The sequence below is a fragment of the Amblyomma americanum genome, chromosome 2 (assembly GCF_052857255.1).
Source record: "Amblyomma americanum isolate KBUSLIRL-KWMA chromosome 2, ASM5285725v1, whole genome shotgun sequence".
NCBI lineage: Eukaryota > Metazoa > Arthropoda > Arachnida > Ixodida > Ixodidae > Amblyomma > Amblyomma americanum.
In genome coordinates, this window is record NC_135498.1 from 42,913,836 (window position 1) to 42,940,578 (window position 26,743).

A 26,743-nucleotide genomic window follows, 5' to 3' on the forward strand; every position below is an offset into this window, starting at 1 on the left:
TCGTAATACACGAGCCCACCAGGCAATGTACGCGGCCAGCTCAGGTGATTGACTGGGACTCCTTCCGGAAGCACAGGAACCAGCAGGACATACCTCCCGCTACAACTGATATCAAGGCGTGGACAACCGAAATTGTCAAACAAGTGGCCGACGCCACTCACACCGTCGAGTTAGAGGACAGTATCCCACACTGCGACCGCTACTACGCCCATCTGTGGGAGCGCAAGAAGTCGCTCGAAGCTCTACTTGCCACTCGGAAATGGGACCGCAATATCCGACGTAGACTGGCGCGCGCACATACGAATATCGAGAAATATGCAATAGAACTCACTCGACAGAGCTGGCACAACATATGTGACCAGATGAACAACACTCCAAACGCTCGTAAGACGTGGAACCTCCTTCGACATTTACTCGACCCAGAAGGAGGCAAGCTCCATACACGCCAACAGCTCGAGCGAATCTTCCACCAGTATCCTGGCACGTCTGACGAGCTTAAACAAGAGCTTATAAATACTTACATCCGCCCTGAACCAACAACCAACCTCCCTTTCTATCAGGGCGCGGAAAATCTCTGTCTAGACGCTCCGATCACTTTAGCGGAGGTCCGAGCAGAACTCAATCGCCTCAAGACGACTTCGGCGGCCGGTCCTGACCGCATTTCAAATAAAATGCTTAGGAATCTAGACGACGCATCCATTCATGCTCTTACCGACTATTTTCAAGAATGTTGGGCCAGCGGTACCATCCCTCAAGAGTGGAAATGCGCCAATCTAGTCCTCATCCCCAAGCCAGGCAAACCACCAACCTTGGCCAACCTCCGTCCCATCTCTCTCACGTCCTGCGTTGGGAAGCTGATGGAACACGTTATCCAGACCAGACTCTCACGATACCTTGAAGACAACCATCTTCTACCAGACACTATGTTCGGCTTCCGCCCTCATTTAGCAGCCCCGGACATTATGCTTCTTCTCCATCATCAGGTAGTCATGAGACGTACACTAGACACAAAAGTCATCGTCGGCCTCGATGTTGCCAAGGCATTCGACAACGTCCTCCATGAAGCGATTCTTCAACAACTTCAAGCTCTCGGTGTCGGACATCGCATGTATGCGTACATCCGAAACTTTCTCACCGACCGCACAGTGCAACTTAAAGCCGGCACGGGAGATCCTTCCATCATCTCTCCGGGAAACCGTGGCACGCCGCAAGGCGCCGTACTTTCGCCGATGCTTTTTAACGTCGCACTGATAGGCCTGCCGAAGCTACTGGCCGACATCCCCCACCTGCATCACAGCATTTATGCTGACGACCTCACACTTTGGATCACGCGCGGCAGTGACGGCCAGATTGAAGAGACTTTACAGACCGCGATCGAACGGATCGGAGAATATCTAAGTACAGTTGGCCTCACGTGCTCGGCGACAAAGTCCGAGTATATCATCATTCCTTCCCCGGGACGACGCCCTTCAAAGATACTTCCGGACATCAACCTCCAGGTGCAAGGAAACCCGATTCCTCGAACAGACAACATCAGGATCCTGGGCTTGCATCTACAGTCCAACGGCAGCAACAACATCACGATCCAACGCATCGACCAGTCGGTTGTGCAGATCGGACGCCTCCTTAAGCGAATCTCCAACAAGCATCATGGCATGCGAGAGTCCAACCTCCTGCGCCTCGTTCAAGCTTTCGTCTGCTCCCGCATTACTTACTCTGGACCCTACTTACGTCTCACTCGTGCCGAAAGCGAACGGCTAGACGCGTCACTTCGAAAAGCATACAAGACGGCCCTAGGTCTTCCCATGTCCACAGCTACCCATAAGCTCATGGCTCTCGGAATCTCCAATACCGTGAGCGAACTGATCGAAGCAACCCTCACCGCCCAGTATGAGCAGCTCTCACTCACACACGCTGGCCGAGCGGTACTGCAGCAAGTTGGGATCTCCCCGCCGAGATCGGCCCCAAGTTACGCGGAACTTCCATCGGAATATCGCCTAAATCTCCGCATTCCTCCCATTCCCAAACGGATGCACCCGGAACACCACGCCGAGAGACGGGCCGACCGGGCTCGTCAGTTCGAGAAACGCTTCAGCGGACGTCCGGACGTCACGTATACGGACGCCTCTTACCATCCATCGAGGCCAGCGATGGTGGCGGTAGCTCTCGCCCCTCACCGCAGCTGGTACACAGCCTGCAGCATTCGCAATACAGAAACAGTCACCGCAGCTGAGGAGGTTGCCATTGCGCTCGCGCTAGCCGACCCTAATACCAAAGTCGTCATCAGTGACTCTCAACAGGCTATTCGCAATTACGATGCTGGCCGTATCTCTTGCCAGGCGTTACACATTCTACGTTCTACAGCACCCTCTTCCACATCTCGCTTACTTCTTTGGGCTCCAGCCCACGAATCGCTCAGCGGAAACGCCCAGGCACACACACTCGCTCGAGATCTCAGCTGCCGAGCCGAGAGTGTGATCAGCCACCCTGCTTCCGCTGACACTAATATCCCACGCGCTTCACTATCTCTACTCACCACTTACACGGACATACTCCAGCACTACAGACTCCAAAGGTGCACATATCCTCCCGCACACCGCGATCTAACAAGGCGCGAGGCCGTCCAATGGCGCAAACTACAAACTGGCAGCTTCCCACACCCCCTCTTATACAGCAAGATATTTCCGGAACAGATAGCCCCCATATGTAAACACTGCTCAACTCCGGCCACACTCATACACATGGTGTGGACATGTCCACATTACAACAGAGACAACGCAAACACCCCAGAGACGTGGGAGTCTCTCCTGTGTACTTCCAAGCCAGCAGACCAACGCTGGCTTATCCAGCGCGCGGTGGAGGCCGCGGCATCCCAAAGGATCCCCGCCGACCTCCTCTAAGTCAGCGCAACCGGTCCTTTGACTGGTCCCCTGTTTTTGGGCGCAATAAAAGAGTTTACCTACCTACCGGAGGAACACAGGACGCCTTACTCGCTTACGCGTAACAGTCTGGTCCAGTTGCCAAGAGAGGCTGGCTTGCTGCATCAATCGATAGTCGTCGGGCAGAGCAATAGATCTCCCATTACGGAATGAGTCTGGGCTAGTTGGAAAAACACGTTTGAGGTTAAGTGCGCAGGAACACGCGGGCTAGTGAACACAACCGAGAAGCTCTCATCCCTACGGCTGCCACCGAAAGAGGCAAAAAAAAAAGTAATCTATAGGATATGGTTGCCCAGAAACACGCGTGACGACATATACTGACGTGGCTGCGTGACGGCAATGAAAAGAGCCTTTTTTCTCCAGTTGTGGTTTCTTCAAAAGCGATACGAAAAGGAAGGAAAATAAACCATCACTGGATAAAAAGCCGTCGGCTTTCGTTGGCGTCATGCAGCCACTTCTTTGCTTACTGACGCACAGAAGATTGGCCTCAGGATATTCGTAGTGATCAAGTCCAAAAAGTAGTGAGAGGGGAGGGGTTATAATGCCTTCTTGACATTAAGATAAAACCAGTAATAAACTGAACAAAACGCTGTGACGAGAGTTTCACATACTTGCTTACCCGCAAGAGCACCTAAGTAATACGGCTGACTTATTGTGCACGGTCAAGTTGGGGTCAGGCTTTGTGGTCAGGATGTAAAGAAGCCGCTCGGAAAATTTTGATGTGGCCTGACAAGTTTTAACACTCGCCTTTCAGCTTTAATGGCCTACGTCATCGGCGCAAGTGCTTCTGGTCTGGTGGACAAAACATGCGACTTTTGACAGCGTGGTACAGAAGGTCCGATGTGTACCGAGGCGGCTGTAATCGGGAGAAGAAAGGTCGTGACGCGCAACGACAACGAAGCGCCTCTAATCGGGAGAAGAAAGGCGGTGGAAAACGCAGGAAACTTGCAAAACTGAGGCTAAAACAGGCAATTCGCCGATCGGGTCACGCCACTTTGCTTGAAGTGAGCGTGTGTGCTTAAGAGATCAAGTTATGAGGGACTCTTGCGTTCCCGGGCGTTCAGCTCACATTATTAAAGGGTACCGGCTATTTGGCATTGCTCGTGGCAGCGCGCGCCGAAAAAAATTGGAAATCGCAGGTCAAACCAGACGGCTAGACCATTTCAATTAACTCCTAATTATGCGAGGTAAGGAATGTGAAACGCTTGCTTTCCAGAACATGTTCTGCTGGGGTGCGCTCTCGTCGCCTGGTATAATGCACCACTTAACTTTGCATCCTCATAAATATTGAAATAAGCAGGCGTAAAAGGCGCCTTGTCGCACTGATTTCATGGTAAACGAGAAGCTTTTATTGGGGCTTCGGCGAATATGCAACTGGAGCTCGAAATAAGTTATTCTGATTGTTGCAAAAGTAATTGAAATGTAGAGTATTCGGGTCAAGAGATTGCTCTGGAATATGCTACGCACGTTGTAAGATTGCTGTTAAGAAGGATCACAGCGCAAAAGGAACGGGACAGAACAGAATCAGCACATGATCGTATCGACTTTTCATAAGGCGCCGACTTTCTCGGCAGATTAGCTGCGAAAGATGGTGTACTTTAGAGTAACTAACTGTGATTCAATGTTTAAACAATTTCTGGTGCCACCCTGTCTTGGTAGAAAACCAAATTTCCTGAGTTCTACGCAGCAGCTGCAGTTTCCTCTGCGAAACGGCGCACCGCCCTATGCAGCCGAACGGAAGAGTTGGACCCTACATGCCCCCGCCGAGAGCTGTGTTTTCAACCTGAAAGCGGTGCTGGCCATCGAGGCACCCTACTGGGCGTTCCTCCTCCTCCTCTAGCGTCCGCGCGTGGTTCGCTTTCTCGACGCTAGGGGCAGCGGCGGTGTCTGCCCGACAGAAAACGGGTTCATTAAACGTGGCTGGGTCGGGCTGGGCCAGCCCGTCATCTGACGCGCCCCGACTCGACCCGCAACGTTGGGCTCATGTAAACAGGGCTAGTGACGCAGAGTACAGCAGAGGAAGCTCCCTGCAGAGCTCCTGCTGGGAAAAGACAAGGTCAGTGGCGCCACGATTTATGAGGCAAGGCCACCGTGTACCGCCATATATATAGTTCCTTTGCATTGAAAGCTGTCCATTGAATTCGAGACAAAAAAAAAAGTACACGTGCACAGATGTTTCTGTCGTTCTGCAAGCAGTTGGGCCCTTCGAGATAGCTAACACCGGCAATAAAGTACTTCGCTCTGTAATAATTGAAGCGAAGTGTTAGAGTTGGAAGACAGCACTGAAGTCAAATACCGCTACAGTAGCGTTTGCAGAAGTCCTAGGGGTCAGCATTCAATTTCATTTCCTTTACAATAAAGTTAACGGACGACGAGACGAAGTGGACACGATATTGAACGGTGCTCGTCTTCATTTATTTTATCCCTCCGTACGTTGCGAGCGAACTTACATTACAGGAAGCCATAATTTTCTTGAGATCATCGTGTATGTTGGCGTAAAGTGGCAACATAAGTGGTGTATGTTGTGTTGTGGAATTTGTGGTGACAACATGAATTCTTAATAATGACACGAAAAGCGCCTTTCCGTTGATTACGTGGAAACGGCAATGAATGGAAAGGGGCGAGACGCTGGCTTCTTTCCAAGCGCTTACAGCCGACCGCTGTTGTCCGACACATGACTGGGGTCACGGCTTCAAGGATGTTTCTGTGCTGTGTTCACTTGCAGCTGTGTGGGTAAACAATCCTGTACCTCCTTTCCGCATTCACTATTAGAGAGTTATAGCATATCGTTACCGTGTTTACGTTACCGTTTACCGTGTTACCGGACGCCGGATTTTCCGGTTAGCGCGGCGCAAGCCAGAAGACGTTTTAGCGTACCGTCTCTCCCGTAAAGAGTTACCGCAGGGCTAAAACGAGTGATGATGATGACAGATGCCCAGTTTTTAATGATAAAAAAATACGGATGCATTGCAATCATTTTTATGAAGTGAAATGCTACACTTTAATAATCTTTTTCTGTGCATATAAACACGTACCGACTACACTTAAGCTAACAACCGACTCAGCGGCTTTTCAAATGTGCCCGTGAAGCTAGACACCTCTGCCTACCCTGGCCAGTAGACAATTTCACTACGTAGACCTCAGTAAGCCTGCATACACAGCGCACATTGCGTTGCGAGCGCTGTAAAAAAAGCACTACTACCTGTTTGCCGTGCCACATCGTCGCTTCTCTATGTATTTGGATGTGAACACTGTGGCGCCATCTAATGCCATTAAGTTAAAGCGCGCTAACTTCGGGCCGGAGAAACTTTTTATTTTCTGCAATTACTGATGAATATACCAAGAGAATTACCAGTCTTTCTTTTCCGAGGAAAAAAATCATGAAAATATAGAAAAATGTTTAATCGGGCACAAAACTGGAGAGCTGCAGCGTAGTCGTTGCTATTTGGCTATGTACACGACATATAGTCAGGCTTAACTGCTCACAAATTGGCAAATAATCTCAAAAACATGGCCTAGTTGTTACTCAAACCTCAACGTGAGAGTTTGCAAATTAAAAGCGAATGCCTTCATGTATAGCGAGAAATGGCGCCGAAGAACGCGGCGGCGGTGCTGTATTTGGTCCGAAGCGGCCGTGCAGGGCGCCGCCATGTTTGTTTACGAGCGAACGCTAAGAGAGATTCCGTAAAGTGCTTGCGGATCGGTAAGTGGTGGCGCATGCGCAGACGTCGCTTGCCGGGCCCGGTAAACGGTAACGATATGCTATAACTCTCTATTATCTACCATTGTTCGTTTCCTTTAACATTGTGCCTTCCCTTGACAGTATAGATAAGGCTGCAAAAGCGCTAGCTCAAGTCTACTTCTCCAATCGTTTTCTCGGCAAACTAAAATCACCTTTCGTGTGAATAAACTTCAGCAAACTGAGTGCCTCTAGGTGCTCCATACGGCGGTATCGTGACGCCGTGACCCTCCCTCCATTATCAGAGCCCCTATATCAAACCTCATTTGGGTCAAGCCAGGAGCATTCGCACGAATTCAAAGGGCATTCGCTCTCCAGCCTAAATGAATGAAATTATTACTGCCAAGTTGGTGAATCAGGTGAGGAGACACTGATGGCTACTCCAAATTATCTTCGAAAATCAAGACCGAAATGGACCCCGTGATAGCCTTTTGTATTTAAACGGCTGTGTGGCATAGCCTCAGAGGTACGAAGATGAATGTCTGGAGATCATCGCAACTTGCGGCAGGGGCGATATGGGTGTATAGTTTTTTTTTTTTACATTTTCCAGCTCATATATAAATGCCGTTTTCGCCGGAGGTGGAAGTTTTCCTTTATAATTCAGCTCTCTTTCTATGCAGGTTAACTTGAATTTCTTATTCGCGTCCCTTCGAGGTTTCGACGGCGCTGCACTACACCGACCAGCCCTCCGAAGCCCCTTATGGAAAACAAATACCCCGGATTGCCTATCGATTATTCTTACGTGTAAGTGGAGAACTGACCCGGCCTGCAGTATTTCTCAAGCCCACATTTGAGGGTTACATTTTCCCACTTGCGGGTACTCTCAAGCAGATATATGAACAAGAAAAAATATTTATATGCTGATGTCCTGACTCTTCATCATTTTTCCCAAGCGATCAAGAAGGTGAGCCAGAAAAGGAACAGCGCCACTTAATTTCGCTGACGAACCCGTCTGAACAAAGCATCAGCGTCGATTCTTGACTGCCTAAATCACTCAAGGCGGACGCGTTGTCGTACAGTCCTCCGGATTTCCGCGCCAGTGACTCGAACGACAACTTTTTTCTCTTACGCTGCGTTTCATAAATGCCCCAGTTCTTCTTTTTCTCACTGTCTTCTCAGTCGACTAACTGCCACGTAATCTCCGTACTCAAGATCTGAGCGCATTCCCGCAACCAATCTTCAAGTCTGTCAGCGGACAACGAAAAACACGTTAGCTGCCGGGACAAAAACAGCGTCGTCGCCAGTATGAACGCGCGCCTCCCGCCATAAGGGTACACGACAGCCATAAGGAACGGCGTCGAAAGGGCGATATATTACGGGACCCATATGGTGCTAAGATTAACTCCGATTGCAGGCTTCGCCTCAGAACGCGTGGGTGCGCGAAAGGATGTACAAGTCAGAAGAAAAGCGAGAAAAGGTGGTGAAAGAGAGAGAGAGAGAAAGAGAGAGAGTTTCTCCCTTTGTGCCTTTTCGCGGCTTACAGTCTGTGTATATATCCCGCCGGCCTGACCTTTCCGCGGCGGCCGAAAGCGTACGTGACCTCATCATTTCTGCAACGAGTATTATCGCTTTCATCCCGTATCTGGTTTTTATCCTCGCCGAACACTCGACAACAAGACCGATGCGTGGGCTCCTGGGTCGGAGGTGGAGTACATATATATAGATAGATGCGCTATAGAGCATTGTCCGTGCCTTGAATTAGAGGTGGCGCTGCGATCCCCCGCGTTTCGCGGCGCTCTTCGGGTCAGACAGGCGCACGTAGAATCAAACACACGCAAAAGCACACTGAGACTACAAGCCTGTAACAAACGGGGTCTTCACGCGGAAACGGACGCTCCATGTGTGTATACTGCCCTCCTAAGCTCACTCGTTGAATCCCTCCCATCCATTTCTTTTTTTTCTCCTCTCCATTTTTGCTTCCAGCGTTTCAACTCCACAGTGGAGAAAACGATCGAGCTCGTTGAACGCTATCAACGCTGGAAGAAGGTAAATGCTTCGGCGCTCGAGGCTTTATCGGGTCTGGTCTTGGAAAAGAAGACAGAGGGGCTGGTGCCGTCTAGTGCTAAGATTTCGTTACACATGCCGGCTTTTTCTTTTTGTGTCTGTGCCGCTTTTTCCCAGCGTTTCTTTGTAAGTAATCCGTTTAGGCAATAGAGGATTGTAAACGGTTGTTATTCGTGTACGACTACTTTCAGGAGTGGTTTATTTCTCCGCCGATGACAGCGCCCGTCAACAGTGCGAAAGGAAGGTGCAGGAGAGAAGGAGTGAACTAGGAGCTTAGAGGTGGTAAGCCTCCAGCACTAGCGAGGATCTGCAGGCGTACTAATAATAATAATTGGTTTTTGGGGAAAGGAACTGGCGCAGTATCTGTCTCATATATCGTTGGACACCTGAACCGCGCCGTAAGGGAAGGAATAAGGGAGGGAGTGAAAGAAGATAGGAAGAATGCGGTGCCGTAGTGGAGGGCTCCGGAATAATTTCGACCACCTGGGGATCTTTAACGTGCACTTACATCGCACAGCACACGGGTGCCTTAGCGTTTTTCCTCCATAAAAACGCAGCCGTACACGATTCATGTTTGGAAGCGACCTGCGCAAGGTGCGTTTTTATTCCATAACCGTCGATGCCCTCCTTCCATTTACATCTGCGCGAATCATGTGGCGTAGTGGCATTGCGTTGATGCGTAAAGGCCTAAGCACTCCGCTGTATACGATCTTATTTTCTCTAACTGGTGGAATCACAGGCCTTCCTGTATGGATATATAAGGACTTCTTTTATTTCATTGAAAAGAAAGGCTTCGTTTTTTTTTCTTTCCTTCGCATTTACATAGCCTGCGCTTATAGGAAACTGCGCTGGAGGGATGAGGTTAATGAGGAAGGTGAATGATTTGATCTCGGTGGTATTAATATTTTTAAGCGCTAAATTGCGGTGGCCTAAAATAAGTTATAAGCTATAGTTATGTATTCATCTTTGTTGCCAAGACAGAAGAACAGCGTGCGTAATCTTTAATTAAGTTCAAGGAAACTTAGTTTACAATTTACACGCAGCTATTTTTTTTTACTTCTTTTTATTATGCTATGGCCACGCGCTCTACAGTTTTAAAAACTGATTCGTTCGGTACAAGCGTTTCGTATGAGCCCGTTTAGCAGATAATTTACTCCACTAGGCTAACTTTATTCAACAAATTAAAGCGGTACAGGCAGATAATTGCAAACGCGAACAACTGATAAGATTTGTTTAACGGACGTAATTAAGGAGATGCTTTCTAGCAAGATTCAGTCGCAGGCGTTGAGTGAAACGTAATCCAATATAATTTTGAATGTTGTCTGCGGAGCCACTCGGCATTTCCAACCGCATCGAGTTACGTCACGGTGCGCTTGCCCCGATTATTGTGTCGTCACGGAACCTAGCGTTTGTTCACAAGGACAACTTGTGCTTGCCGGTGACGCAGACGTCATGAGTCATTTGGTAGTCCAGGCTAGCCTGTCGCGCATGACGTCAAGATATACTTCTGCGCTAGCACCGCTCGAGGCCGAAAGTGAAGGTACAAAATGGTTTCTAATTAATCATAACGCTGCGCAGTGATGTTTTAGTTTTGAGCCCGTTTTCACAATCACTAGATCCATAGAGTTCTTTCAAGGCTAACAAACGGGCACCCAACAACTTTTCGTCTCTACCCTTTTCAGTTTCTTTTCTTTTCACTCATATCATAAAAGGATAGCTACCAAGAGAATTGGTTTTAGTGAAATTTGATTCGGTGGTCCCTTCTGGCTATGTTGATAGTTTTTAGGCACCGAAAGACGTATTTATTGGCGAGAATTCTTTTCCCAAATCCACGATTCAAATTTGTGATGCCAAGACAAAGATAGACTCCGTGATCATGTTGGATAATCAAAAATGCCCTGAAATTCGATATCCTGTCAATAAATTGCAACAAACGCACAGAAAAGCATGTAAATGCAATGTTTGCCCAAATTAACAGATGGCTTCCTTTCCTATTGGCCAAGTATTGAATACGACAGAAACTAATATTTCGTGTTTAACAGGCTCACTTTTAAAAAAAGAACTATGTTTTAAAAAAATGTTGTAGCTTAAAAACTTTCAGAGGTTTATTTAATGGCATTTCAAAAAACCAAACCTGTCATTGCCGTCGTGTGCTGTTGCGTTTTCGTTATATGGCTTTTGCGCACTACGTTCGCGCCATGGACAAAATGGGACATCTCAGTAACGCCACTGCCACTCTGTGTTCCCGAAACAATCGGACTGTCCCGCACCAAGTAGCTCACTGGCCTATGATGCTTTGGGTGTCCATGGTGGCTGAAGTGCAGTGCCGCCAGCTTTCCCTCTAGGTAATAGTAAGAAACATGCATGTAACTTAGCCTCATTGATCCGCAAAAAAGAAAAAGCCAGACACATTGCAGTTTGTTTTAAGCCTCCAGTGGCGGAGACACCTGTTTTACATTTTTTAAAATAATTTCTAGCTGATAAAAGTTTCGTTATCAGGGTTTTCATTCTGGCTCGCTTGACCCTTGTCAAGCAACAAATTGCGAACTTACTACCATGAAAAGTGGATTTAGATCTCAGGACTCCGTTGCCACCGTTTTGAAGTGAATGGCATGGTAGAATAGCCTCTGAGATTTGCTGCCTAAGTTGGTGTCATTGCACGTATTTCATTTGCGAAATAGGTCGTTGATGACAACACCTATATTTGAGTTTTTTTTGTCGTTTTTGGCTTATAAATGAATGCTCCATTTCCAGTGAGAGTGATCTCTTTCTGATTTAATTGTGTGTCCAACTTATAATATTTGTCCTCGTCCATCGAGAAGTGTGAAAGCTACTGTGCGATTTCCTTTCCTAAAAAAAAAAAAAAACTAATTTGTCTCTTTAAGAGTGAACGCGACAAATAAAATGGCCAATTTGGAGAAAATTTTCGATTTTTGAACCTAATTTTTCGTAAACGTCGAGCATTCATCTCTCTCGCGACGAGAGATTACAATGATATGCAGAAAATATAATGAAATGACGTTTTCTTCATCGGTGGTCGCAAAAAATTCTAAGTGAATCGCACTTCTGGTGGCCATGGGAATCACGAATTCTGCGGGTTTACGATGACGGAACGGCGACATTTTCCTGTCACCACGAACAGCAGAAATCAGAAGATAAGTGCTTGCGTTGGTTGCGACTCCGCATTTCGTTACAAAAAAAATAAAAATAAATCATGCAAGGCGATAAACAAGGCGAATGAGCTAGTTAATACTGAGGCTGATTTTCTCAGCTTTTAGTTTTTCTGTTATTTTAATCAGTCATCCCGTCGGTTTTTCCTTCAGACTGGCAGTAGAATAATCCTGGTTTTTAAACATGAAGCTCAAGGCAAAAGAAGTGCAATAAAGTTCAAACTTTTTCTACATACACGTAGAATAGATTTTGGACATTATTTTTATAAGTACCATTATACTGTGGATATTTATGCTACAGTGTGACTTATTTTCATGAGTACTTGGCAACTTTAAAAGAACTAATGGCTTTATTGCACAGAACAAAGCTTTGTTAATTGGTGACATAAAAAACTTGTGCACTTTCTCTTTAATCATTTACCGCCCCTGGGGTTTTATTTACGAAAGTGTTAAATGTAAACACTTATGTAAACAGCTATACCAGCTAATTTAAATTAGAATGGAGTTCAGAAATAAGCAGAAAAAGTGTCTGTCATATCGGTACCAAACTTTGTCAGATATCATGCATCAAAACAAAAATAGTTTCAGTCGCTGACGGAGGTATTCTCTCAGAAAAAACAATCGCCACAGTCGCTTTCATATTACGTTGTAACTAAGCGCTCTTGGGTTCTGATGTCAGCGCATAATATGGTCATCATCGCTGTCGAAGCTGTATGTGACGTCGGACATTCGTGAGGAAAGTACCCAATGTTGGACCTCTGCACTCCGCGGCCACTGTGCCACCGCAGTATCCTCATTTGATACTTGAGGCTAAGTGCGGTTTTAACGTCCCAAAGCGACTCAGGCTATGAGAGACGCCGTAGTGAAGGTCTCCGGAAATTTCGACCACCTGGGGTTCTTTAACGGGCACTGACATCGTACAGTACACGGGCCTCTAGAATTTCGCCTCCATCGAAATTCGACCACCGCGGCCGGGGTGGAACCCGCGTCTTTCGGGTCAGCAGTAGAGCCCCGAACCCACTCAGCCACCGCGGCGGAGGGGGCTAAGTGCGAAAGATGCCAGTGAGCCCTGTTCCACGTGGTGTCAGCGCTTGTTAAAAGAACTCCAATTGATTTCATCTGGAGGCGTCCACTGTGCTGTCTGTTTTTTTCTACCTTTCAACCCTTCCTTTATCCCTTCAGTTGCGAAAATTTTCGTGCGCCTTCCATTTTCACAACACTAATTATTATTATTATTATTATTATTATTATTATTATTATTATTATTATTATTATTATTATTATTATTATTATTAATACTACCACGATCGATCACTTTTGGATCAAAACAAGAAGTGCTGAGCCGTCACGCGTAAGAGTGGCAAGCACGAAGCAAGCGTCAGCGCGAGCGCTCTGCCCATATTCGCAGTACGAGCACCACGTGTTTTCCTCCTTCCTTGAAAGCACTTAATAGTGAGGAAAGAGGAAGGCCCCGCGAGGAAGAGAAAGAGAGAGAAATAAAGAGCACTTCAATACGCGCCCTGGGTTCGTGTGATGGGTAATGTGGGTGGGTTGAAGCTGCAGTTCGGCTGCAGTTCGGCGGACCACCAAAAACAACAGTAGTTTTAGACGGAATGCAGCCAGGACCGGGCTCTTCCAGCAAAGGGGATGTCGAGCGTGAGGATATAGCAGAGAAGGAAGTGCACAGAGTGAGTGGCGCGTGGGCAGGAACAGAGAGTTGTCAGGGTAGGCGTCACAGCCGACAGCGCGCGCGCGGCCGGGGTGGTGTTAAACAAGTATAAAGGGGGCATCAATGCAGTAGAGTAGCAGTCACCTGTCGTGTCAACCTCCCGCCTACGCGATGAGGTCAAACACTACGTACTGCACCGCATCAGGTGGGCGTGGGGTTGGCGCGACATGCGCCTAATCGATTGGTGCCGGCATTCAGTTCCGTAAACGCCTTTTTTATACGCCCTGTTACACCGAGAGCGGTTTACCATTCTTCGATATTGAATGGGACTGCATGGGATTGCTCTCTATTGAAGCCACTCGGACTCGGCTTCGAGGAATTATCAGGTCACACTCGCAAATGTTTTCACAGGAATATCAATTATCTATAGGTCGACGCTCGCAGCTAGCGTCCCTCCAACTGCCATGATTACCACGTGCACGGACGGCCGGTCAATTACGAAGCGGCCTTTCATACCACGTGGCTTTTTGTATTCAGGCATTTAATAAGCGTCGCAGAGGCTTTGTTCTCATGCCATAGTGGCTCGCCTTAGGCTAGCCGCTATTTTAAACGACAACGAAGCATCTTAACATTGTGCTGTTGAGCAGGAGATCGCGAATTTTATAGTTAGAAAAGATTAGGTCGAAGCTCGATGGTGGAGAAATAGAACAATACACTCCGTTGAGATGTCAGCGGAGACTGATGAATCCTCTCTACTACGAGTGAATCTGTAGTTCGTCCTTACGGCATGCGTCAGAGGTGGCTTACTGCTTTGGGACCGTAAACAACATAAACATGCTAATATTCTGGCAGCACATTGGCTTAAAAAATGTCAGAAAGAGCAAAAAATTCTGACTCACTCTAAAGAGATTTCTTTTTTAGAGTAGGAATCGAGAACGGCAGGCAACCTAAGCTGAGTCAGTGTAAGGTCAGCGCACGAAGCTTTAAGTCGGGGATAAGAGCTAGGCTTCATCGTCGGGCAGTGGGGGCGGTTAGTGTCTAACACTCCTGTCCTCGCAGAATTTCTGCAAACAAATCTCAACTTACTGACGGGTCTTCTGAAAAAAAAAAGGCATGTTTAGTGTTGGATATCCCCGCCTCAAATATGACCTAATTTAGATTGAAGAAAAAAAAGTATTTCTCGCCCTTACAGACAAAGGAGTGACAATGATGCATATGCCGCAATCATCACGAAACCGGCCACCTTCCAAACACCAACTGCGTGACATAGCTACAGCTGGAGTATAGGCAAAATGGGCATTTCCGAGGTTCACATGGGAAGGGCCGATTGAGTTCGCCGACTAGTGGCTGACTAGCGCAACATCACCCTCTCAATTTCCTTAGTGGCTAGCCAGTTGGCTGCAATGTTTTCGGCTGCAGTATATTACTCGACAGCACCAACGCTATTTACTTCAGACAGGGAGGTCCCCTACAGGTCCCAGAAGAAAAATGAGACTGAAAACACTAGAAAAACAAAGAACAAGAAGAAAAGGATGAATAGGGCAGGATGCTCAAGAACGTAGAGAGCTAGATAAGCAGAAGAAGAAGAGTGGAAAGATATATATATATATATATATATATATATATATATATATATATATATATATATATATATATATATATATATATATATATATATATATATATATATATATATATATATATACAAGGAAAAATGAAACCTGGAGTGAAGAAAATTTAAGTCTTTGCCCCCTTTCCTTAGGCGAAGTTGGGAACGGGACAATAGTGTCGCATCATGCCCCGTTGCCCCAAGTGAGTACATACATTCCCAGAGTTTTCACCTCGACCGGTTCACCAAATATGAGATAAACATTTTCGACAGCGCCCGCTACACGGCTGACGTATTCCTTATGTCTGAGCATAGCTTGGGCAACGCTATCTTGGGAAAACAGTCAGTGAACGCCGAAGCTTTCGGCCAGTACATGCTCCGACGGCGCTTGCTCTTAAATAAAGGCCTTCCTATATTGCGTCGCTGCGAAACTTCGCTGACATACTGTAATCACGGCCCCTACGAACAATCACGCTCCTCAACTTTGCGGCAAGTGACTCCGTGCTGAACAATCACGCTCCTCAACTCTCCTTCATTTTTTTTTATCCCCTCACCCCTTTACCCCACTATTTACCCTTTACGTGCAGGGTAGCAAACCGGTTATTCTTAAAGTTAACCTCCCTGCCTTTCCTCCTCCTCCACCTCCTCCTCTTCGTCCTTCTCTTGAAGTTTGGAACAAGTGACTCCGTGCTGATGAAAGAGACAGCGATCTTTTTTTTTCAGCCAGAGACGCAGAAAGCTGCTCTCAGTCAAATTAGCTCATTGATCTGGCCTCGCGCCTAAAATAACCAAACGCAGCTGCAAAAAAAAAAAACGAAGTCTTTTTTCGCCGCATATGAATAGTTCAGGAAATTTCGCCCCGGCACTGTGTTTGAATCCGCAAGGGCCGCCAAACTAGAACAATTTACTAAAAAATTTTTCATGGCTATACTGCCCTTGGACGACAGCATCACCGCTTGATTAGTCAAGAGAAAATAGTATTTTTAACTGCGGTATTTCTTATCAATAAACAGGCTTGGTTTCCTTTATAGGCGCCTGAAAAAAAATGAGCGAAAGACAGCTTAACTTTTTTAGACACAGTATCTACACATTATCATGCTCCAGAGGCTTCTGCGACATGCGAACACTAATTTATTAGGTTCGTTTTCCCCTAGAAAGACGGGCAAATATGCTCAATGCAAGCTACGTGCCTTCATTTGTCGTTGCTGTCATTTGTAGGACCGCTTACGCGTGCCAAGAATTAGAGCCGTTTAGAGTTTAACAGTCAGAGGCTTGGCATTTCCTGTCGGAGGAAAAGGTTGCCGCCTTCCTGAGGCATTTGGGTCAGAACTTCTTTCAGAAAACCATCACAAACCGAACACCGCGGCCGCTAAACAGAACAGCCGATGTGCAAAATAATGGAGGAAACGTATTTAGTGATTCTAGTCAGTTTACTTTGAGGGCGGCGCAAAGGCTCGGTGCCAACGGTGCACTCTGAGATTTACAACATCCTCCTGAAATAAAGGGACTCTGAGGACAAACTGCATTTCACCTTCACCGATTTATTTCCGTGTTCTGTTGACAAAGACGCTACTTTCATCGCACCTCCATCGAGTTTTAATCAGCGATCACGAAGGCCACAGCCGAGTGTGTAAGAAAGATCACAAAGTTTGTAACATTACAGCGATCACATAGTCCATAACATTGTTAATAATAATGAATAACAAGAAAACGGTATTCCATTTTCAAATCCTCATTTCTCAGCAATTAACGCTAATTTGCTGCTGAACAAACGTCACCAGGGCCGCAAAAAGCAAAGCTATCAATTTTTACTGAGAACAAAACTTTATTTAGTTTTCTTCATTGTCTTTTTAAGAATCTATTGCTTCATTATGAAACTCTAGTCAAAAGAGGCCAACGCAAAATGTTGAGGCCAGAACATATGGCAGTTAACACTTTTGCGTGAGCACAAGATTTTTTATTCAGTACCTCCTGACTCTGAGAAAACCATAGCCCGAGGACAACAAACAGAATCTCTTACAGCCTTGATTTCGAAGCAATATTTTCGAGCTTTCAGGCAGCTGTTACCTTTAAGGGGAGCAAAGCTAACTGAAGAAAATGACTGGCTGTTTTAAATTTCCAAATTGTGCTATGGAAAAAGAAAAAGAAAAAGAGATTTGTTTCCCTCGTGAATATCTGCGTTAAGGTATTGACCCAATGGATTCCTTTGATTCTCGGAAACCGTGAACTGGATCCACCATTTCCTATTAGTCCGCCGCCTGTAGGCCGTCCCGCGAACTGCAGTTGCAGCCAACCGGGAAGCGAACAAAGGAAAGGTCAGCGCAGGCATGTTTAATGGGCTCTTCGATACCCTGCCGTGTAGTGCTGGAGCGTACGTTGGAATGGTAATAGAATTTAGGGACGAGGACTAAACAAAAAGCGGTTTCACGAAACTCTGGCACACCAGCGTGTTCACGAATCACAAGGCTGAGGCAAAACACTGATAATATAGGTGAGTGGTTTAACGTCTTCTAGTAGACGTACGGTGAGCTCTTTTATGAAGCTGTCTGGTGGGGTAAGTGCTCCCGAGTAAGTGTTTCCTTGTTTTGTTCTCGCATGTGGACCTCTACGACGAAAACATCATAATCAGCCTAACTACGCCCACTGCAGGGCAAAGGCCTCTACCATGTCTCCCCAGTCCGCCCGGTCCTTCGCCAGATGTGGCCACTGTATCCTCGCAAGCTTCTTAATCTCATCCGCCCATCTAACTTTCTTCCGCCTCCTGGTATGGTTGCGTTCTCTTGGAATCCACTCCGTTACCCTTAAGGACCAGCGGTTATCTTGCCTTCGCACGGCATGCCCTGCCCAAGCCCATTTCTTCCTCTTGATTTTGACTAAGACGTCAGTAACACGCGTTTGTTCCCTCACCCACTCTGCCCGCCACCGTTCATTAACGTTGCAGATATCATTTGTCTTTGCATAGCTGGCTGCGCTGTCCCTAACTTAAGCTGAATCCTTTTTGTTAGCCTCCGTGTTTCTGCGTAATAGGTGAGTGCCGGAAAGATAAATCTGTTGTATACTTTTCTCTTGAGGGATAGTGGTAAGCTGCAATTCATGATCTGAGATAACCTGCCATATGTGCTCCTCCCCATTCTTATTCTTCTAGTTATTTCGAAAACGTCTTTCGCATAATAATGAAAGCGGAGTCCTCCGCTACGGCACCTCTTTCTCTTTTTCTTGTTTCGTTTACACCTTCCTCACTCCCTTTTTGGTGTGTTTTGGGTGTCCATCGAGAGGTGAGACAATTACTGCTCCATTGGTGTCGTTGTGGAGGGCTCCGGAATAATTTGTACAACCTGGGGATCTTTAACGTGGACTGACGTCGCACAGCACACGGGCGCCTTGGCGTTTTGCCTCTATAAAAACGCAGCTGCCGCGTTTTTATGGAGGCAAAACGCTAAGGCGCCTGTGTGCTGTGCGACGTTAGTGCACGTTAAAGATCCCCAGGTGGTACAAATTATGCCGAAGCCCTCCACTACGGCACCTCTCTTTTCCTTTCTTCTTTCACTCCCTCCTTTATTCCTTCCCTCACTGCGCGGTTCAGGTGTCTAACGATATACGAGACAGATATTGCGCCATTTCCTTTCCAAAAAAAAAACAATTATTATTATTATTATTTTTATTATTATTATTATTATTATTTCCTTTCCGCACACACAAAAAATTATGTTAATGAAAATTGGACACTTCTGCGGATACTCGGAGAAATCGTCTTTAGAAATTTTGCGCCAGCTTCGAAATCGACCTGAGGAATAATGGGAAAAATTTGGCGATATATCATCGCGAGTTTGTTCGAGCAGAAGATAAAACACAAAAAATCAACTCACTGAAGAAGGAAGTTTAAATTCCGCACAGTCGATTTTCTTGATTTTGTTTTGTACCATTTTTTGCTTGTTGGAAAACAAAAGTGAAGTTAACGTCCTGCCTACGGTTGAATACAGTATTCTGGAAGGCACGACGGATAATAAAATGCTAAATAATGAGAAAATACTGACAAGGAAAAATTAAAAATCTGCACTGCCTTCGTAAGCGAGCATAAGCAGAACCTGTTATGGGACATTTCTGCTAGGAATAAGAAGCTATTTTGTCATCTACTGGACTAAAATCATAAGCACACTCTTAAGATTTCTCGTAATACATTCCCTCGGCCACCCTGAAGTTTTTTTAATGGATAATAAATGACTATGGGGTAGGGTGGAGAGAAACTAATTTTCCTTTTCCTTTAGTACCACCAAGAAACAGGTCTTGGTTATCGTGACAGATTAATACAAAAAATGCCCCTTCGACGTATGGAATCTACGTGCCTCAGATTGTCATACTGATCCGGGAGGGCGGGCAGAATATAGCAAGATAGGTGCAACGTCATTTTATACACAGACGAGCTTAAATCTCAAAGAAATTTTTTTCTTTTACTGCGAAGTCTCTGAGGAAGCTGTATAGCTTACCTTTGTAGCCGTATGGCTGCGCTCGGGTGGATGTAAACGAGTAATTACTCCCTTAATACAAATTTACTCCTCTTTGGGAGATTCTCCTAAACATTTGACCAACACTCTTCCTACTTCGAGCTATTGATCAATTCGCTCTCGAACTACCATAAGTTTGCTGTCCCGGTTACTCAGTTGGTAGAGTGACTGCTCTGGTGAAGCGGTGGTCTTGGGTTCGAACCCCGGACCAGGACGAATTTTTCTTTAACTGCCAAGTTTCTGAGAAAGCTGTATAGCTTTCCTTTATAGCCGTATGGGTGCGCTTGGGTGAATGCCAATGAGTGATTTGTTTGAGCGGAGCCGACGGGATCCTGGCTTTCTTTCTAACGCCGGGTACACAGAGGAGCCCTGGAGGCTGACGAAGGCACCAGAAAAGCGTAGACGGTCTCGAGGCTAGGGTAAACTGGCAGGCCGGTAAGGCGCGATGAGCATCTTGGACATTGGCAAACGTAGGGCGTGGCCGGACAGCAGGAACGTTTCGGAGCTGGTGACAGGGGACCCGAGAAAGGGGCACAACACAAGCTCTCGGCGTCTCAACCTCATTTAATATAGTGATGGATCGTTCACGGCGGACGGTAACAGGCGCTGCAGTCAATGCACATTTCGGCAGGCCTACGCAGGTGTCGATAATGCTGCGTGGCGGCCAGCCGGAAAATGAGAAGCTATGAACGATGACGAAGAGATGATTCAATGGCCGCTGGCCTAGAGAGAACGTTCCGTCATGCGCCACCGCCAGCTTCGTCTTGTTCGTGATACTACCCGGGGCCAACTAGCGCTTGTCACGAACATAAAAAAAAGCCAGTGATGAAGAGGCGAGGAAAATAGTGATGGGCTCGAAAGGAAGGTAAAACAGAAATGGCAAGGTGGTGCAGTACTGGCCGCCACGATGAAACAGAAAAACGAATGAGTCCTGGTCCAGGAAGCTTCTGAGCCGCAGGTCGTCAGCAGCCGACGGTCTATGCCATTGGACGCGCCGAATGGCATGGGCAGGGGGGCGGTGTCTTCACATTTGAGAGGCGGCTCGGGTCGGTGAGGTCGGTAGGTCGGATCATCGCGTCGGTTCCAGTTCGTCGTGTCGGGTTGTCGGGGTGGGGGACGGGGCGGGGGAGCAATGGTGAGGTCGGTTCGGGTCTGGCAGGCTGGGGCACTGTGGAGCGACGTGGACCAGGAACCGTACGGAAGGATTCAGACAAGGGGGCTCCGAAGCATGATCACCAGGAGGATGAGAGTCGGGTGGTGGTAGCCCGCAAGCTTCGCCAAATGTTACTTGGCAGCCAGCCGAAGAAAAACACGCGATGAACGATGCAAATGAGATGCTTTATTGGCCGCTGGTCTAGAGTGAGCGCTCCGTCACGCGCCACTGCCAGCTTCGTCTTCTCCATGACATTATCTTGCGCTTGTGGATATCTTGACTTCAAATGTGCCTATGTACAGGCAGACTGCCGCAGTATGCCCCAAGAATGGCGAACGTACCTTTATAGCATCGGCCGCATTGACGTAAACCTTGACTTTTCACCGAAAAACGAGCGGAAAGGAACAACTGTTGTCAGTCTCTTTCTTATTATATTTATAGGTTTCCATCGATGATGACTTCAGAAAATTGATGGCGTCTTTCGCAGGCAATCACTTTACCATATAAAGTCTGACAAACGAAGATATTGTCTTGCGTGTAAATACCCCAAAAGTATACATCGCGACTGGAATCTGCATGTATCAACTCCGCCTTCTGAGCTCGCACACCATCTTCTAGGCGTGTCATCCGTGATGCCCAAATGCATTCATCGTCCGCGTAAATGTTGAGCATGGTTGATTTTGGCAGCAAGTCGACCATGCTGACAACATCAAGGTTTAAGAACGCTGGATTTTAGTGACTTCACATGAAGTGTAATGAGAGGACGTTGGTCTATCCTCAAGCTGCACAAAGAGCAGCTTGTATGATAAATACTGACTGCCTATCCAGTGGAACAAGCGACAGCTGATTTCGGCAGCTTCTAAATCATCCAGCATGGTCTGTCTCGTTACATCATTGAATGCGACTTTGACGTCGATAAAAACAGTTTTCGCTTTAAATATCTGTAGTGTTGTGTATATATATATACACACACACACACACATATATATATATATATATATATATATATATATATATATATATATATATATATATATATATATATATATATATATATATATATATATATATATATATATATATATATATATATATATATATATATATATATATAATTGGTTTTTGGGGAAAGGAAATGGCGCAGTATCTGTCTCATATATCGTTGGACACCTGAACCGCGCCGTAAGGGAAGGGATAAAAGAGGGAGTGAAAGAGGAAAGGAAGAAGAGGTGCCGTAGTGGAGGGCTCCGGAATAATTTCGACCACCTGGGGATCTTTAACGTGCACTGACATCGCACAGCACACGGGCGCATTAGCGTTTTTCCTCCATAAAAGCGCAGCCGCCGCGGTCGGGTTCGAACCCGGGAACTCCGGATCAGATGTCGAGCGCCCTAACCACTGAGCCACCGCGGCGGGTGTAGTGCTGTACGAATGTTACGATTTCAACCAAATTTTCGACATACGAGCGGCAGCGTCAAGACTCGGACATTACTTCTGAATATAGTTGGCAATACTTCAGGTATAATTTCCTGTATGTAAAAATGGTGTGATGTAAAGTTGAACTTTACCCTTCCAGGTTTTAGAAGTGCAACCAGAGCACTCTACTTGAAATCGTTGTGAAAAGTGCCTTCACTCCAAGACACGTTATGAAGGCCCAAAATTGCGCATCGACCCTCTTGGCCAAGGCTTGCAAGAGCAGAATACGTCATACCACTGGATCACTGCGCTGACTACCGTCTGTAACAAGCGAAAATGGCGATTATCTCTTCCTCAGAGAAGTGAAAATACATATCCGAATCTTTAGACCCGAAAACATTGCTGAAAGTTAGCGTTGTGATTAGGGTCGTCGGGTCGCCGTATATTACAGAAGGCTTCGCCTACCTCCACCTCGAAAAGCCTTTGTTGGGCTGCCGAGACACTTGATGGGGAGGATCTGTTCAGGAGTTGTTGGAAGGTCATGTATGACACAAGGGCTTTACAAGATCAAGCCATTCGCACTGTAACTTTCAACGTCGGGCTTCCACGCTTTGAATTAGGCAAGGGAGTTTCTTCTGCATGCGTCTTTTACACAGTAGAGAGGGGGCGATGTGAGCCAGTACCTACGTGCCTCATCAAACTCTGTAGCACAACACCAAAGCTATAATGTGCTGCATCAACCTCTGTGAAATGTAATCTTTCCTTGAAGACACATCCTTTTTAATTATTTTTTCCGGATCTCTACATAAGAAGCGTTCGCTACACACCCTTGTACAGTTTTTATCACAGGCCAATCATTCTGGTCCAAATGCTTGGACATGCCAATGCCTGTAATATTGCAGTATGAAGGCGCCGTAGGAACTTAGCCTACGATTCGTAATATGCGCCTTGAGTGTGCGGCCACCTCATGGAACCCTCAGAAGAATAGGTGGGTCAGTAGGCGATTAATTCACCAACAGAGGTGTCGGGGGATGAGGACGGCGCTCGAATATTTCGTCCCTTTAAATTGGGAATTTGTTCAGTGGGAGCGGGTTGGTAGCATTTTGTTCGTCGTCGCGTCAACGCCTTCCAGGAGCCTGCGAATTATGTTGTGCTTCTAACGGCCCGCTTGCACGCTGTTCATTCTTTATTTTAGGTGTCCGCTGAATCCAAGGTAACATGCCTATCCGTTCGTTTTTTTTTTCTGAGAGACAAATTTTGCTGACCGGGCGCAATTTGGCTCGTGTACTCAGCTTTTCATCTCGCGGCGAATTTCACAGGAACGTCAGAAGAGTGGCGGATGGGGCTAGTTGGCGCATGTTTGTCATTTTTCGAAAGCGCTTTTAGCGCTTAAGAAAAATAACAGAATGTAAATGAACCCTGGAATAATTGCTGTAGTCGTCACCTAAGTCGTTGTCAAGTGCCAAGCATGGTATATAAAGCGTCGTAACCTCCCAAGGTGCAATATGTTATGCCAGTAAAGCCAGGCTTTAATGCGCTAAGACTCCATCCACCTGAAACGTTTGCAGAGGAGTCTGGTGAAGCTAAGTCCTGTCTGTTTATGTCACGTCCAGGCCTTTTCTTGTGCTACTGTTCACAAATTTTGTGATACTAACTAGACTTTTTCTTTACGCAGTCTATCAACTGCCCACAGACTTTTGACTACAAAGTCTACAGACTCTCTGTAGACATACCCTAGAGAACAGTCTATAGGGAATACAAATCCTATATACAGTCTATAGATAATCTGTAGATTTATGATCCGGTATGGGTAGCATACCGGGCGCTGCCTAGTTAACCTCCCTGCCTTTCCGTTTGTCTTCCTCTCCCTCTCTCTCTATGGCCATACACTTTTAGTATACTTTTGTTCATAGATAGTCTATAGATTATGAATAGACCAAAATACAGATCTACAAGAAGGCAATAGAGTCTACAAGAAATCTATAGACTGTCTAGAGACAATTTTGTAAGGGAAGTTACACGCGTTAACGGTTACACGACTGAAGCGCTCTGACCATACACTTTCTGGCCCCTTTTCTATGCGTGAAGCCCCTTTTCTATGCCTTTCACGGCTTAAAAAGATCCAAGGGTGTTGATACCTGTTTAATGAACAGCTGGTTTCTTGGAAGTTCTACGGTTCAAACTGAGTACTTCGCGCATAAGAGGAAGATGCTCTACCGCTTGGTGATCGGTGCGGCACAAAAGATCGTCTTAAGTAACTTTACCTCGCAATGATCGTTTATATGATCTGGAGGCTGAGTGAATTACCGACACGTCGATGCAACGGTTTGGTCGGAGACATGGTGACACCTTTATCAGCATTTCATCTCTAACAATTCAAAGGAACTCAGCGAGAAATGCTTGTGGGCATTGAAATAGCGATGGCTCTCGACTGGTATTGGGATTTCGATCAATTTAGAAACAGGGTTGAAAGCAAACCGCTTCGCACAAGATCATGTAATTAAAAACGTTTTCAGGTTGACGCTACGATAGAGTGAAGCTTCACGTGAGTATATACGTGATTTGGTATATCGAAAATGTTGTCGGGATGCAAGGTATAAGAAACAGCTTTTCCCGAAGGCGTCTGTAACAGAGTTAAAAAGCGCCTGCTGAAAAAGCGTATCATTTACCGATTCCCAACCTTTTAAGTTACTGTGATACTTTATATTTAGTCACCAAGCCCAGATCTGTTTTGTTTTCTACTTATATATTTTTTTCCTGAGGTGGAAGGGGATAGCGGGTGGCTACAAAGCGACGTAATGCTGACGATTCTTGCTTTATACCTTCTATCGCGTTTGCGAACTAAAGGCCAGCATTTTTTTAAAATTTATCATATCATGGCTCGCTTAACGATAGCTTAAATGTATTAGCAATATCTTGAAGTTGTTGGCGCAATTTTTGTTTCGCAGAATTTATAAGGAAAGCAAGCAAATAGAAGTCCGTGGCTGTTGAAAGGGCTATATAAATTTCTTTTGGTACGTTTTGTAATTAAGACTAAAACTTATTGTTTATTTCAAGAATATAACCTATATCTCTTAGCCTTATTGTACGCAAAAGTGTGTTATACGCTTTTGACAGTGTAACACTGCGGCCACTAAAACTTCAATGGTAAGGAGTTAATAAATATAGGTTGCTTAAAATTCACCCTGTTTATTATACCACTGAAGCTTTTGAAGAGGGATTGTTACGTTTCAGTGGAGTTGTCATGTTCGACGTTTGCGTTATAGAAGACGTCATGCATTGAATCCCGTGGGCTGCTATACTAATAAGGCTTTTCACATGTTGATAAGACTCGATCGCAGATAAATGTGATTGACGCATACTTTTCACTGCATTTTTTATTCGCCCATTAAAATTTATGAGCGTGGTTGCAATGAAGGCCGCTTATTTCAGCTTGGTATGTCTTTACACTCTTGCAGAATGACATAGAGTGAAAAGTACGTTTTTACAATACCGATGTTTTGCATTGTGAAAGCTATAGTGCATACAACTCAGGAAAGAATCGGCGAACGCCATTCAAAGCAAGCTGTCCAGCCAACGACGTCGGCTCATAATCATGACTTCGTGGTTAATCCGTGATTAATCTCTTTGCACCTGCCGGCTCCCTACCATGTCATGCTATGAGGTGCAAAAGAAATTTTCATGATGTAAAGACAATCGGCCAGTGCCATTGGCTGAAGAGCCTCTTTTGAGGGAAATTCGCCGTTTCGTACTTGAGCGGCTCCCGACTGTAGCTGAGATTACAGTCAACTTTGCGAGCAGTCCCTCTTCGTTTATTGCTACTTGTCAAGGTAGCGGTCACTCTGACAGTCAGTTTCAGTGAAGAGAAAAAACACTGACGTTCAAGCGCTGCATATAGCCGCGTTTTTTGCTGAAAAGGACGCATGCACATCCGACGTGTCCGTCACATGGCAGTGATTTCCAGGCAAAGCGGTCTGGCAAGCAAGTTGCAAAAAGTGCAGCAGCTACTGTCTACTAAAACGTTTAGGCTTCGACAGAAGTAAATGAATAAAACGGTCAAGTCGTCTGGAACTTATTGACAGTTATCGCCGTTCCAGGCATAAATTTTTCGCATCCCAAAGAACCATTCCTAAATATAAAAATACAAACTTATCCAGAAAAAAAAGGAAGAGAAAAAAAAGCTTTACAACAATATTTGCAGCATGCAATGTATGTTCGCTCTCTCTCGTGTTTATTTCAGTCGAGGTCATGGCTGATCATAACAGGGATATTCTGCCTTAATATCTGTTACTATAGTTTAGTTTCGCGTACAAAGGTTCAAGCTTAGCAAAAAAAGAACTTTGAGCCAATATCTCCGGTAAGCAATGTATGTTGTTGCATTGCTTGCGTGTTTTGTTTCATGTTTTCGTGTTTTGTTTCAATTGAGGTTAAAGCTAACTTTATTTAACCGCGAGATGAATCTCCTGCTTTAAACCTATTTATTAATCCTTGTTGTTGGTTGTTTTTATCTTTCTATATAGTAAGGCTTAGTGTGCTCTAACT

General features: G+C 45.9%; 1 protein-coding gene across 1 annotated transcript in view; it reads right to left on the reverse strand.

The window, feature by feature from the left end:
• LOC144119656 (uncharacterized) overlaps positions 1-26,743 on the reverse strand; it is a 591,617-nt gene that overhangs the window by 344,927 nt on the left and 219,947 nt on the right. The gene's annotated exons all lie outside the window — the stretch shown is intronic.